Consider the following 15,348-nt stretch of genomic DNA (forward strand, 5'->3'; position numbering starts at 1 on the left):
GAAAAATGCAATAAAGTATTAAACTTGTTAACTGTCCTCCACACACATTCTTGTTTGGCAGAAGAATGGCTATGAACAGAACATATTTCTGTTTACAATGATTAAAAAATAAAAATACAAATACATTTAATATTAAAGACCACTTCTAAATATTTCTTTAAGCTGCCTGCCAATTTTACCTCCATGCACATCCCAAACAGAAGGGAGAGCAGCTGCTTTCCCAGGTCTCAGAAGTCTCACTGGGCAGTAAATTCAATTGGCTTCTTCACTGCAATACAGTTCATGTCAGCAAGCAGAAAATCTGAAGATATCATGCCTGTATATAAGCACTAAGATCATCCATCTCAAGATTGTAATTGAGTCACATAATCGATTTCTGCTGAAAGAAGTGTGTGACATGAGACATCTAACTTCTCATGGCTATTTATACAGCAGCATAGCTTTGAAGAAAGGTCCAGTAGGTATAAAGAGATCCATCGATGCACAAAGTCAAACCTCATTAATTTCCTTCTTCACACAGGGCAAGCAGCACAAAACTTGATGTAACATAAATCTAAAGCCTCTTAAAACGAACATAATGATATTGGCACCATGTGGAAACAAGAGACCAATGGACAACACTATGGTGCCCAGAGCTCCTATTGAGACATGACCAAAAGCTTGCCTACCTTATTGAAAAAGAACGAATGTATGGTTTGACTCTGAGCTCCTGCATAAACCAGCATGGACACATCACCAGAACGCCCTAGGCTACCCTCTACAGAAAAAGACCTGAATGCAAGAGAGGAACTGAACCTTTATTCTACAGCTATTTTAACTCATGGCTGAGGAAAAACTGTTTTCCCCAGATGCCACTTGCAGTAGGATTTATTAAAATCAAGCTGCTGCGTTTTTCTCGCAAGTTACTGAGAATTGAGACTGCCCATTTCTCTGCTCTTGCTCTGTGCTTTGGTGCTGTAATCTTTCTTCAGGCTCTGAGGCAGGGCTCTAATGAAGAATAAGAGTCACTGATTTTTCATGGACATGCTAATTTTTATTTCAAATGGTGCTAAATTATCAGTTAGTGTGACATTCGGTGAAGTGGACCTTAACACTTCCCCACCCCCTCTAAGTACTTCATAAAGCTGCAAATTTCAGCTACTCCATGTTGCATGGGGAGGGGGAATCACATCTATGGTCTGCAGGTGATTATTCCATACAATTTTGATAGCATCCTACCCATTATAAAGGGAGGAGAACAAGAATGTGAGGTGCCTCAAATGAAGAGCTAAATTGATATCCCTGGATCAAGAAGGAAGAGACATAAGGAATTCACTGAAGGATGTAAAGCTCAGTTATCCATCTCTGCAGGCTTGGAGAATATTTTCCCTTTGCAGATTCACCCTATTTAATGCAATGAACATGCAGCATATTCTCCAGATAGCTCAGCATGTGAATCCATGCGCAATTCATTAGTGGAGTGGGGTTTCTCACTATCTGCCAAAGCTGGCTGGAGATTTTCAGATTGCAGAGATTTCTGTCAGAAAAAGGCTACTACAGAAGGATCAGAAGCATTGCACAGGAACATGTTGATGCCACTGAAGCTTTGACAGGCAGCAGACAGATTCCTCAAGAGCTCCAGCTACCCAGAAACCCTCCTGCAGACACAGCCAGCCCTGGCAGCCCACCCACCAAGCAAATCGCTGGGGCCTGAGGCAGCTGAATGCCTCTGAGCTTCTGAAACCATTTGTTTCTGGAGGAAGCAAAGAGTTTTGAGAACTGAGATGGATCTTTGTCTTGTCTGGACATTTTTTGGAGGAAAAACACACTTTCTTACTGAGCGCTTAAACTGGCTACAGGTTGAGATTTTTCAGAGCTTCTTGAAATATTTGGACACTCCATGCCCACAGCAATCTCAAAGGGTGTTCGGAGGCTGAGACAATCCATGCAGGTATTCAGCAGCAACCCCATGTGTCTGTAGCATTAGAAAAGCTAAAGACAACTGGTTCAGAGCAGGAACCCATGGCCCACAAATTTTGTCCTGACAGTGATGGGGGAAAGCAGTTAATCTACCAATTGGTGTTCTCTCCTTTGAGCAAAATATTACTTAGAGGAGGAGGAATGCAAATTTAAAAGCTGGGATTGAACTGGCCAAAATTTAAACAGAGATAAGCAGTTCTTTGTCCTGACTCCTTTCTAACCAGAGGAGAAATAGAAGCTTCTAAGGTTCAGTACATCTGACTGATTTTGGACAGCTGTCATGGCATGAAATCAAATGTTAAAAATACCATTTCGCTCCATCAGCTTTGAAGGGAGCCTAGACAACAACTCAGATCAGCTGCTTGCAGTGCGTTTGTCTACTTGTTGAAGAAGGTGAATCCCAGCTCAGAGCATCTGTCCAACCTCAGGCACTTCCCTGCAGTACTGGAAGAAAGAATTGTGGATGGGAGAGGGGTAGTTACACTTCCAGCCTGCAGATAAAGGAAACTTTCAGTCAACTGCAGTTGTAACTTCTAGTAACAAAGCAGGTTAAGTGATCTCTCAGTTGGAGGGTTGCTTTCTTGTGAAGCTTGGAAATTGTTGTTGTGGTTTTTGCAGACAGGGCACATGGACTTTTGCTTGGTTTCCATCGCAGACTTTTTTTTCTTCTCATAAAAAAAGCACAACTCTTTACTGCTTCTAGAAGAACCCTATGATTTAAGTCCTCTAAGGTGAGGAAATCACTGCACACTCCAGAAAAAAAACACACAAGTGAGATACTGCCTATGGCATGCATAAACACCACAATAAAACCCAGCAAGGGGGCAACTGTAATTCACTTGCACGCTGCTAAATCAAGGAGGGATGCAAGAGATCCTTACCTGGTCTAATGCACCACACTAAAACAGCAATGCTGAGAGTGGATGCTCAAGGTTGCACAAGCCTTGAAGGCATTATCTCCTGCTGCTCTAGGGATGTGTGACCATTGTAGCTCCCAAAACCCCTCTCTTTTGCAGTAGGGCTCCCTGTCAATCTTGGGCGTCTTGTCCAAGTGTCTTTTTAGAGACCGACTGTCCTCTGAGGATAAAGGGTGGACCAAGCAAAGGATGCTGCAAGGGAACAGATGGAGGCATGTTCCCTAGCAAGGAATCACTCTCAGTGGAGCTCCACTGATCATGAGCCCAGGACCATGATCCCAAGTGCTCCAGCAGCAGTGTGGCTCCCTCTCCCATCAGGGGGTCCAAGTGCAGCCCTCATGTGGCTTGGTGCACAGTAGACAGGCATACACATGACCAGATAAAGCCCACCTTGCTTCCCACCACACACACAGACTCAGGAAGGTCAACAGGTCTCAAGAAATAAGACAGATAACAAGCAAAAATAGAAGCTCTCAAAATAAGAAGTGCCTTTGGCCCCTCAAAATGCCTTTGTCTTGGCTTCCAGTCATCTGTAGCAGACCTTTATACTTCAGCGGGTCACTGCGCTGCTGTACCATGAGATCAAAGCTATGCATCACTGTATGTCACCCACTCTCAGAGCCTCCATCTCGCTCACAGAAGCGGGAGTAACCTAGCCCAAAGGAGCAGAGCAAAATCAGCACAAGCCGAGACAAAAATCAGGTCCATGGAAAGAAGTTCTCCATCAATTCCATGAACCAGGAGAAAATGGGACTAGGCTCAAATTATAATCAGAAAAAAAATCTCTTGCATATCCAACTCCAAGACAGGCACAGCCTTAGACTTCCTAGCCCACATATTGACACCAGGTAATTAGAACCAGCAGACCAGTGCAGCAGTTGCTTTTGGATTTTTGTTATCTAAATTTTATTCCTCTACATCAAATTTTCAGTGCAAAATACTAAAGCTGAAAAATTGCAAGAATTTACCCAGCAATGGCCTCAATGAAAGACAGCAGTGTGCTTAAAACACTATTGATTTAACCTCAGAGGGAGCTATACATCAAAGAGCTGACATTCCCGACTCACTGCCAAATTGAAATGAAACTCAGCAAGCCACATAATGATAGAAGGACAAGGGCAATAAACTCCAGGGGAGTTCCTTATCCTCTAACAGAGTTAAAGTCTCCATAAGACACCTCGCTGGAAAAAGAGAGCAAACCCCTGAAGGGTTTCCACTCATTAATCCAATAAATATAAATACTTAAACTGAAGACTTGTGCATTTACTTGCTTGATTTTCATGATTGCCCAAAGACAAAGTGCATATGGGATATCAACAGAAGTTTTGATGCTTTAGCAGTTACCTACAAAAAAACAACACTAAAATACAGTTGATGTTATTCAAAATAAAAAGAAAAGAGAAGGGATTTGTCTGAAAGTCGTTTAAAACCAACAACAAGGACACATCTGGGAAACTCACATGGCAGCCTTGTCCCAACTTCTCTGAACAATGACTGCTGTTGCAGCATCTTCTCACGAATGTTCAGTCTGATGTAGTTTAAGCATCATAGACAATAAATCCATTCCTAAGTACCCTAACCACCCTGTTCCCAGCAAGATGTGGGTGTAGAGATTTCTCAGAAAAAAATTCACCTTTGCATAGAAATTTTTTTAGAATATTATTTTAAAAAAATGTCACTTTGAATTGAGATTTACTATACCCACTAGATAGTCACTGAACAGATGGTAAGCATACAACAGCAGTAACATTATCAGCAGCAGAAATATAGCAGCAAACATCAAGACTTGGTATTTCAAAACCCTGTTCAGGAGCATATATAGTCAATTCTTCAAGTAATATATTAAGCATACAGACTCACAAATTTTCCCAACAATTTATCTGCTACAATCCTTTGTCTGCAGTTCAAAATAAATAAATAAAAGTTACTATTGGGTCTTCGGATGTGCATTCTAATTGCTATAAATAAATCATGAGTGATTGGCTCAATGTATTTTTCCATAGCAACTCCTGCGTCACACAGACTTACACTCTTGAAAGAGCTATGTTGTTTGAGAGAGAGGCAAAGATTCACACTTTAAGATAGGCCTTGATTTAATTTTGCAGTTTCTGCTGGGTAGAACACACATTAGCAATGAAAAAGAACACTTCTGGACTGATTCTAAGTTACTTAACTAGGTGCCAATGCCTATACAGTGCCTGCCACCAGAGCAGAGCACTGCATGGTGGATTTCTCATGCAAAATGCAAGGCTACTTGATTCTTTATGCACAGATCCTGCATGACTTTTCCTCAAATATGCAGCATCACACACCAGAAAAATCCTGTTCCATCTGTGTCTTACTTTAGTCTTAAAAACTTGTCTCCTGAAGTTGCCATCAGGGAGGGAAAAGAAATTTCCCTGAGGTGCATCATCTGGCCTGAAACAGAAAGCTAACTTCTGTGCATAGTAGGTGAGGCCAAACAAAGCAGAAAGAACATCTTTCAACACAGAATTTGGCCTAGGTAAGATAACATGAGCAAAACATGAGTTGCAGATTCCTCCCCCCCCACCCCCAAAGGGCAGTTGTGTAAGTCTTAAAGTCACCCATTTGCATTAAAAAGAATTCTCAAAGAAGAAATTCTCAAATTCATATTCCCTGAATATGAGAATGCTCAAATTCATCTTCCCAGAAAGGAGCACATGCAATATTCAGTACTTTACAGACCTAACATCAAATTTTCATTTGTAAGATAACATTTGTACACCAGTTTAGAAATGTTGCTCACTGAAAAATCCAAGCCTAGTAACCTTTCAATATTAACTAAATGAAACCGAGTTTAAAGACCCATCAAGAGTTTTAAAGACTTTTAAAAGCCTCTCAGAAATCCCATTTATAACATCCAACAGGTTCTGTACCTCAGCCAATACAATTCAGATGCAATTCCTTGAGAGGAAAATGCAACTAGTGTTCATTTCAAGACTTTAGGAGTGTATTCCAGTTCCACTGCAAGATGAATCCCTTCAAGAACCACCGTTCTCATGAGATTATCTCTCAGTAAGAGTACATGAGTACAGCTGATCCAAGACATCCTTCCACCTTTCTGAACCAGAGTCTCCCAAATTTTCAAGATGACTAAACCAAACCATGGTTTGGCCTTAGTCTAAACATACACAGATTCAAATACTGTTCTCTAAGAGCATCACTAAAAGCTTACTTAAAATGGAATGCAGGGAAACATATTTGAAAATTAATTGGCAGGGATGTCTCAGTCAAGAAGTTCAAGTCTTCCTATTTCATGGTCTTTGTGCAGTTTTCCTCTGAGCAGAGGTTTTGGCATCATCACTCCACATTTTCTAAGCAATGTGTATTTAAGACATCCGCTGGCTACATTATACAGTTTAATTTCCATTTCTTTAGCAGTGTTCATGCTTATGTTCACAGCAACATGCAGCAGGCAACACACGCCTTTGTTAACTGCGTTTTGTGAAGTAAAGTCTTCAATGACTTGCAAACGAGCTGTTATTTCTGATTCATGGTGAGCATAGGTAGAGATGGGGGAAATTAATCCATGTTGGGTAAAAGTTCTGCCCAAGTTTGTCTAGAAAGAAGCTGAGTTTTATTCATATGACACAACTATTAAGTGTCTTGTTCTGCCCGCCCCCCTGAGAAAACTGAGTTGCTATGGAATATTTCAGTCAAAACTTTGGGGCTTTCATTTTAAAACTTTCCATTTGTTCAGTGAAGAAATCTGCACTTCTCATGCACATGTGCTTTCATCAACTGTTTCCACATGGGAAAAATGAAGATAAACACACACTTCTGAAAAATCACACTGGACAGCATGTTTCTTGGCATTATCAGTTAAAAAAGAAAAGAATTTCATCTGACAGGAGAGATTTTTTTCATAATATTCTTTAATAAACTACCTGATTTCAAAGAGAACTGAAATGCTGGAATTTTTCAACTGCTTAGTCCAAACTAAGCCCAACTAACTATGAAGTTTTGGAGATGGGTAAATGCGAGATCATGCATGGATTATGTAAAGCCTCTTAATAATTACAAATGATCGTTAACAGCAACAAAACTATCCAACTAATAACAATCTGGCTCATGATAATTATTACAGCTATCCTGCTAAGTTACCTTACTGTCTCAGAGCTTCTAGACACAAGGCCAAATGAGAACGGCTTGTACTTCATCATGCCAGTAAATCAAAATCACTTTAATTATTCTCCAGTGGGACTCCAAAGACTTCAAGTCAGCATGGCATGAGCCATATGTTTCTTTCCGTTTGAGCAACGCTGCTAATTAGCAAAGTTAGGGAAATCCTATTTTAAGTGATAAAATACAAACCTCAGCATATGTTTACCTGAGAAGAAGAAAGAGTAATTTTAATTACAATGGACTACATTTACTACTATACTAACAAGGAGGTATCTAGGTTAAAGGATGAAATGACTTGGTTACATCCTCAGCTGGTGCAAGTCAATGTTGCTCCACCAAGCAGGTATGGGCAGTTGGCCCACATGAGGTTGTAGCCCATTGTATTGCTCATCATAAATGCTTGTGACCATGTCCACACCTCAGGGCCTAATACACTCCGTCACATGAGACACCCCAAAGAAAGACTTTGCAAGAGGAAGAATGTCATCTTTCAAGGCTTGCAGAACTTTGTGTTCTTTGACCTGGAGCTTCCCTTCATCTGAAGGGGAAAAAAACATTTTATAAACCAGAAGTTTCTTGTCCTGAGCTGTAGTGAAAGGGTCATTCCCCTCAGCAAACTTCAGGACAAAATTTGTTGCCAGCCTAATGACCAGAGATGACTGGAGAAAGGCTAAAAGCAAAGCATTCATAACCAAGCTTCTAACACAGTACTAGTTCAAATAATGTCAAACTTTCCCAGATGCCTTCATTTTCTTGCAATTAGTACAGTTTTAACCAATAAGGAGATTAATACTAACATATGACCCCTTAACACTAAAATGTGAGCCATGTCTGGATTTTTCCAGCCAATTGCAGTACATTGAATAAACTCATCTTAATCCACCTTCAAGATTGTTTAGAGAGCACCAAGGGAAAGGCCTAACTGCAAATCAGTGAAGTTAAGGCTGCAAATCAGAAGTGAGACTACAGCATTCCTTCATGCTACTCTGCAATGCAAAGAGAAAGCAAATAGAAAAACCCACAGGCATATCAGCAGCTGGCTAAAACTGGCACTCTTGCCTGGCTTGCTTTCTTGATGTCAGCCTCATACCTCTTGCCTCAGCCAGCACAATAGACTCTGAAATCCTGCCTCCTTTGTTTCTACTCAAGAACAAAACCCAGAACAAAGGGAATGGAGGGGGGAGACCCAAAAATCTGCTTTGCTGATGGCACTATTGCTTTCTTTTGAAACACTGAGAAATAAGGGGGCAAAACATTTCAAAGAGAAGCTTGAAAGGGCAAAAATAACTTACAGGGTCAAATGGAGACTTGGTTTAATTACAGAAGCATCTATGCATGCTAAAGGAGGACTCCAATTGGCCCTCTCTGATGCAAGCTGCATCCCAGTTCTTCGAAAGATCAATATTTCATAGAATCAGTATTTTTGTGTGGAAAGACATTCCAGCCAGTAAAGTTAGATGAGAATATTCCACAGTAATTTTTGCCTGGTTTCCCCTCGCCATCCTTTCTCATCAATATGTTCTGTAATCAGCTGAGACTGGCAAGGCCATTTCTGGAAATCAAAAGCATGTTCTCTGCCACACCTTCTGCCTCTAGAGCTGCTTGATTAACATCAAGAGACTTTCCAAAGAAGAGGTTTTTCTTGCGGTGTTCCCTTTTATTCACACTCTTTGCTACTGAAGGCTTATTAACTGAAACAGTCCCGTTAGCACTACATTAGCAACTTTTATTCACCTTGTAAAGTGTATTACAAATGTAGTAAACAATGATACAAAGGCTCATTTTTGATCCTCTTTTCAGAGCCATGAACCAATGCTATGTGTCTTTTTAAGACTCCTTCTATTAACCTTATATAGGTCCTTGTTTAATTTGGACTTCTCCAGGTAAGACCTCCTCCAGTTGCAGTCATTTTACTGGAGCCATCTTATTAGTTTAGCTTTGCAGCCAGCCCCACTGTGAATGCATCCAAATATACAATTTCCCACACAGCTGCCATTTCTCTGCCTTGTGCTACCTCCAACATCTCCCTCTGGAGAATTGCTTCACCTGTAATCTTTCATGGGAATTTTCTAACTACATATCTCATGTCCCACATCTTTCCAGAAGTTAACTGCAAATGCCTACTTTTTCATTTTAGTAGAGGGAGGGGGAAAAGTAATTTTAGGGAAAAAATAGAAAATCCTTCTGTTGTTTCAAGACACTAATTATAAGTTAAAAAGTAATTTGTAAGAGAAAGTTTATATATACAATCAGAATTTAGAAGGTCCAAATTATATAGTTATAAGCATTACATTAGCTTTATTAATAACTTACGCTAAGAATATACTGAAATCATATACCATTATATAATAGATATTAGACATAAGGATTTTTTTACTCAAAGAGAATAAAAGGTCTTTTGAAGTTACCAGTTTAAAATTAGAATGTTTTAACTGTGAAAATACTGAAAATAAAAACCCGATTACTCAGCAGCTGCTGTGGGTCATGAAAAAAAATTTTCTCCATTCACCAATACATTTGGGTTGTCAGTTCTCACACAGTTATCTTGGCTTTGTTCTTTCAGAAAAACACAGACCAATCCTGTACTTAAAGCTGAACTTTGTTTTTCACAGGATTTAAATTTCTCCAACCTAAGTTCTTTGAGGTGTAACACAACTTAACCCTGATACCAGAGTCAGAAATTCACTGGAGAAGAGAATGAAACCAAGACGAACCTGCCACCACCACTACTGCCTGGTATGAGGCAGTCATGACCAGATTTCTAAATGTTTCCATGCTTAAAATTGCGGGTTACATCTAGAAGAAGCTATGGTCTTCATTATGGAAATATTCAGAAATGCAAACATCTTGTACAGACAATAGTGAGATATAGAGCCAGCTTTTTCTTGGAGGTATGCAGTAAAAGAATAAGAAACAACGAACAGAAGTTGCAACAGAGAAGTTCCCATTTAGAGATTAGGGAAAAAAACATATACATATATCTCAGTAACAGTAGTCAAACCCTGCAGTGAGTTTTCCGAGTTAGACTCTCCATCCTTGGAGATATTCAAAACTCAACTGGACAGAGCCCTGAGCAACCTGAATTGACTGGGTCTTGCTCATAGAAGTTGGACCAGATGATTTCCAGAGGTCCCTTCCAACTAAACCATCATATGACATATTTCATGAAGCACCTGCAAGTTTCAAAGATCATTACAATCTGGTATAATGTTTTGAAATCTCTCTCCCCCAAAATAATGCTTGACTCAATAATGCAATGAAAGTGGTTAAATGGAATACAACATTCAGTGAGAATGCACACTCCTTCAGGCACCTTTGGAGAAGGCATTATTATAAGCTTGTTGACCAAAACCAAAATCCATGTGCTCTTAATAGAACCACATTGGGGCAAACACCAAAATCAAAAAGGAGATGTTAAAAAAAGACTGCATAGAAAACCAGAAAGAGACAAGATGCTTCAGAGAAGCCACAAACTAACTGCACTTTATTTGCTCTGAATACTATTGAACACATTATTTAGGTCAGCTTTCTACAAGGGCCTTATCTTCAGCATGGCATAAAAGCATTTCCTATATACTTGAAATAGGATGTGAATATTGAGTCATTTTCCCAGTGTCTTGCAGTCTACTTTAAATGAGCAAGAGAAAAATTCCCAAGTTGCCCATTTCTGTATTTGTGTCCTCTGGTAAGTATTGTTGTAACCAACATATTTTGACCTGCATTTAAATGTACAGTAACCCATTTATATAACACCACTTTACACCACTTTTGAAAAGTGCTATCAGAAAGCTTTTTCAAATGACTTTATGGATTTTTTATAAAACTTCAGCTTTTCTAATTCTTTTTAGACCTCTTTTTATATCTGTGGTCACACCCCGTGTTTAGTAACCCTCACAGTCCCTTTGTGCCTTGTTTTCTTTCATAATTTGCATGCATATTTTCTTTATTATATCAGGCACAGTCATTCTATTGCCTCTAAATATTTATTTCCAGAAAGAACAGATTCTGCTGAGCCACTATTATTTGTGGTCTTACCTTCACACCAGCTTTCCTGCCTCCATCATGACCCTGCAGTAACAGCATCCAATTATCTACGCCCATCAATTCTCACATCCTTTGGAAACTGGGTCTTTTAAATTCAGAACCTGAGCTCCTTCCTTCACCTCTACAGCTTAATATACAAGGTCAAACCTAACAGTTATGTAATTGCTGTTTCCCCAAATTCTATGGCCTTTACTACTTCTTCCCCAGAACTTGCCATCTCTAGGATAGCCTCACATCAGTTTTCTTTTGCAACTTCTATTAAAATTCTCATATCCCCAATTTACTGAAATCCTCCATTTTCCAGCCATTTATAACCTGATAGAGTAAGATACTTATTAGTTCTCAATTTCTCTACGACTTTCTGCCTGCTTCAAGGCAGGCATGTATTTGAGTACCTTTCTTAAAAAGGACATATTTCAGAATAAGTGAAATTCCCTCTCTGTGACCTATAATAATTAACACTAATTATCTGTATAGTCTCACTCAGGTCAAGATAAAGAACACCAAAATGATGCTGCTCTTCCAAGGTTATCAGCCTTAAACTGCAGAGATTACTGCAGGTGGAACCCATCCTTACTGCAATTGTTAACTCCCCACATGAGTTTGAGGTAAAGAGGTAGGAATAAATGTAATAACTTTGGTTGTAGCTACCTGTATGCTTTGCCACATTTCCTATAATATATAGGAGAGCAGACAATGTGTTTTTCTCAATTTTTTCCAAATAATATTTTCTTGCACACACACACAAAAGAGTTTGCAAGGAAAATAATCACCAGTTGTCAGCCAGCCAGCTCTCCAGATAATGGACTTCTACTTTCAGACTCTGAGCTACCACAGTTGTAGCTGAAAGGTCAGCATTTAAACATTTACAACAATGTTATTTAAAGGTTCTGTCTTGCACTTTGAGTAGTAATTAATTATCATAACACTGTTGATTAGCTGCCACCCTCAGAGACCCCCTGATTTATTGCTTCGCTAGCAAAGTTTTATTCTCAAAAGAATATTCTCCAGTTCTTTGGAAAGCCTCAGATTTATACATCATAAGTAGTAACACAGCCTGGCTTAGACTGGCCGGATACCCGTCTCCTATTCCTAGTGCTGTTCTTGATCTCCTCCGTGACTTGAGACAGGTTACTTCACTCTGCGCTGGTTCTGTCTTCTCTATTTGTAATCAGGGCACAGACCCTGTCCCTGGGAGGTATCTGTACAGACCTAGCATAAACCAGACTTTAAAGCTCAGTATCTATAAAAGTATGTGACAAAATGGTACAGCATCTCAAATGAAGTGTCATATACCACTGCTTTATAGAGTATAAAAACTTCCACCACTTATGAGAGAAAATAACCATTTTAAGTCCCACCCCCCCCCAAAAAAAAAAGTAAAGCTGTCTCCTGGGGATCTAGCATTAACAGTACATTTTAAATGCATAGTAGTTATCAGATTTAAAATACACACAAGAATTGTGTATAAGAAATGAACCTATGCATTGGGTTAGGGATACAAACAAGATGTGAATGTATATTCACTTTCAACAAGAAACACTATATTCCAATTTTGGACAAATTACAAAGCATTTAATATAGGGATCAAACCCAAATCAAAATACCACGTGTTAATTCTTAGTCTCCAGAAATAACACATTTGGACACCAAGCTCAGCATTTTACTGCAATGAAAGGGAGTAGATATATTTTTCTATAGAACTAGAAAAGTTGAAGAACTTGAGTATTTCTGGCATTTATATTCACTCTGCAATACATCTACATCAATCACCACCCACGCATGCTTTGAAGACTGAAAGTAGATAGTAAGTCTAGCAGAACTTGATGGTGGGAGTTGCTGATTTTTTCTATCAAACCTTAAAAGTAGGCTCATAAAAGATAACTTTAAAAATACAGATGGTTAAATCCCAAGGATATTGAAGCTTTAGACTGACTAGTCATCTTCCAAGCCTTATAAAAAGTGGATGCAACATCTTAGGCCATTCTTAACTAAGACTGGATTTTTAATTTTATTTTTTAAAATAATGGTTTACTTCAGCTCAGTTGGGAAGCATTATGGATTTAATGATGGAGGAGATCAGAATAGATGACTAGTAATTCTCCTTTCTGGCCCTGTAGATTTACAAAATGACTCTTGAATTAGGACAGGGGAGAGGATGAGAAATTGTCTCTCAGACTTTGGATAGAATTCCAGGTAAAGCAAAGATTGACCTTGTAGCCTAGCCTAACATCTAGGTACCTGGGTGATGCAGTGCATAGAAGTTTACCCAATCCTTTGTACATTAACCACAAGACTTCTGCTTGACCAAACACACAGCTTTCAGAAAAATATCCAATCCTGATGCTTCAACTTCAAATGACAGAGAATGCACCATATGCACTCATTGGTTTTGTACATTACATCTAGATGGAAAGTAACCACATAGGAAGTTAAACCTGCAAGTCCTCTCAATAAAGCTTGAGGAAACAGAAAAGCAAAACTGAAAAGTACCAAAATGGTCTGTTTTAATTGATCTGAATTTTAGAGCAAGACATTAATCCATTCCTATTCTACACAAACCAGTAGTATAGAAGCTTATATGACTCAAAAGCTTGGGTCCTAAACTATCTCACCTCATATGTACACCTTTATGGAAGGATCCATGAGGGCCACTTTTTCTGGCATCCTAGGACTGAAGAGAAGACTTTTTGCAAGCCATGGACATCTAACTCAATATTTTAGTTTCTATTGCTCAAGCAACAAAGCATGTTGCACTGTCAGTGCAACACTGCAAGAATTTATGTTCTAGATTGACTTGTATAAAACTAAGCAAGACAGCCAGCTCCGTTGTGAGGGAGCCCAAGAAGATAAATCCATCCATGACACTCCATGATCCTACTGCAAAAGTTCACAGCCATGGGCAGCAATGGGAGTTCTTTATTCCTCTCCTTGAGTTCTTCTGCCTGGAGACACCTTTGAAGAAGATTCTCCATGTTCAGTAGCCATAAAACACAAGGTCAATCATCCAAGCAAAAAATCTTGATCTGTCTCAGAGTGGGGGTTAGAAGGAAAAAGGTCAAGCTCTTACTTGTGCTTTTTTCATGCACTGCATATGTGCTTAAAAAGTCTAACATCTTTTTTACTAAAACAGCAACAACAGAGGCAAGCAAGGCTGCAGTCTTCTCAAACTCAAAATCCATCTTCTCCTTCCTGCCACAGAGTGAATAACTAATTGCCAAAATGGGCAGATCTGGAGTGCCATAGATTAAACAATGTCCTCCACCCTGAAACAGCTCTACAGCAGGAATATTTCCTTCCTGCCCCTCAGCCCTGGCCTTGTTGTGGCCCTACTTTCAGCCATATTTGACAGCTGGTCTGCAGATTCCCCCAGTGGGACAGTCAGGCATGATCACTGCAGAAAAATAGAGGTCACTGGTAGCATTTTCCAAGACATGTGCAGTCCCTTTAAATGACACAAAGGCTGCAAGAGCAAGTCCTGTGACCACACTGCACTGTGGGTTACCAGCTCTGGGGCCTAAGCATGTGGTGGTACCACCTAATAATTCTGCTGACAAACTGCTTCAACTGGAGGCCCTACAGAACATAAGCTACCTGCAGCACATAAGTGGGACCCCTCTGGGATGCTCTAAGTATCCCGAGATTGTCCTCAGCCTTCTCAGGGACACATGGTCTGAGCACCCAGGGGGGTATACCAGAGGATTCACAACAGGGGCAATCTGAAAACTTAGCTTTTAGGACACAGATGGGGGCTTGTGACAGAACACCATGAACTCATTCAGCAAATCTACAGAAACATGCATGCACTACGCACATTATCCACTAGTTTCTCAGAGCTTTTAAAAGCAGAGACTACTGCAAAAGGCATGCTCAGATTATTTCTAACGACAATTCCTTATCCTTTGTGTCAAGTGCACCTTTGCTGTGGAACATACTCAGTGTGCTCTGGACTCTTCTTTTCAGACATGTTCTTCAGACCTACTCAGATTGAGGTAACTGCTTGAACCAACCACAATCTCAGACTTCCCCACCCAAGCAGGGCTTCGCCAAGTCTCTTTCCAGCATTGGCCCTACAGGGAATTTAGTTTAGACTTAAGAGTTAGCCAGAGTTTTAGACTCTGTTTTTAGTTCTTGGCTTTTATTTTTATTGGGATTTTTGTTCTAAGGTGAGTATGCACACACACAGAGACTGCCTGAGTATTGTCATAATAATGTCATGGGAAATAGTGCTTCAGAAACTGGAAGGGATCCTTCCTATGCACCCAAATGCTCTGCCTTTAAA

Source organism: Apteryx mantelli, chromosome 4 (assembly GCF_036417845.1).
Source record: "Apteryx mantelli isolate bAptMan1 chromosome 4, bAptMan1.hap1, whole genome shotgun sequence".
In the NCBI taxonomy this organism is placed as follows: Eukaryota; Metazoa; Chordata; class Aves; order Apterygiformes; family Apterygidae; genus Apteryx; species Apteryx mantelli.